The sequence below is a fragment of the Penaeus monodon genome, chromosome 28 (assembly GCF_015228065.2).
Source record: "Penaeus monodon isolate SGIC_2016 chromosome 28, NSTDA_Pmon_1, whole genome shotgun sequence".
NCBI lineage: Eukaryota > Metazoa > Arthropoda > Malacostraca > Decapoda > Penaeidae > Penaeus > Penaeus monodon.
In genome coordinates, this window is record NC_051413.1 from 35,297,669 (window position 1) to 35,298,378 (window position 710).

Sequence of the window (710 nt, forward strand, 5' to 3'; positions counted from 1 at the left end):
AACCACCCTCCGCCAGGTCTTCCTTTCAAGGTCGAGGCAGGGCGGCCTGCGTCCCACGGATAATCCTAATGAAACCGCTCTTGATACAGTTAGCGCCCCTGCGCCGGAAGGGTCACGCCCTGTTCGGTTTACGAAATCTCTCTAGACAAGGGAATATTCCCTCGGTGCCCTATGACGTCATCCAGCGTGTGATGTGACCGTACGCTACCTGCGCCACAGCCCGCCCCTTCCGGAGCGCGGGCGAGAGAGCGCGAGTGCCACGAAGGGACAGTCGGCCGAAAAGCCTCGCCGGCACCTGCGTCACTAGTTGCCGGCCGCCTCTTCCGGCCGCGCGCCGAATGCCTTGCGAGTTACGTAACCTCGGGAAGTGGGGCGGCACCCGGGCTCTGCCCAGCCCTTACCTTGATCCACTCTGTCGGGAATCCAGCTCGGATCTTCCCGCCCGCACGGGCTGGAAGCCAGGCGAGCGGGCGCCGTGCCAAGCGGCCCGGCGGCGACCTGGCCTGCTCCGCGGTTGAGGCCGCTTGGACGGCAAGGGGGTTTGGGCAGGAGGCTCATGCCTGCGACGACTCCCCCCCCCCCTTAAGTGCCTGTCGGCAGGCAGGAGTGCGACGGAGAGAAGTGACGCGTCTCGGGAACTCAAATTACCACACAATGGGCAGCCTAAATGCTCGCTCGCATCCGTGCCTCGCCTTAACACATGCGCACCC

The 710-nt window shown here is 64.8% G+C and overlaps 1 protein-coding gene across 9 annotated transcripts in view; it reads right to left on the bottom strand.

The window, feature by feature from the left end:
- The window catches only part of LOC119591560 (protein kinase C and casein kinase substrate in neurons protein 1-like), a 62,778-nt gene that overhangs the window by 30,418 nt on the left and 31,650 nt on the right, over positions 1-710 (bottom strand). The window contains exon 1 of one of the 9 annotated variants that reach the window (XM_037940317.1): positions 402-521. The exons of the other annotated variants lie outside the window; for them this stretch is intronic. The gene's annotated coding sequence lies outside the window, so the exon portion shown is untranslated. Of the gene's footprint in view, positions 1-401; positions 522-710 lie in introns of those variants that run through there. 9 annotated transcript variants of the gene reach the window in all.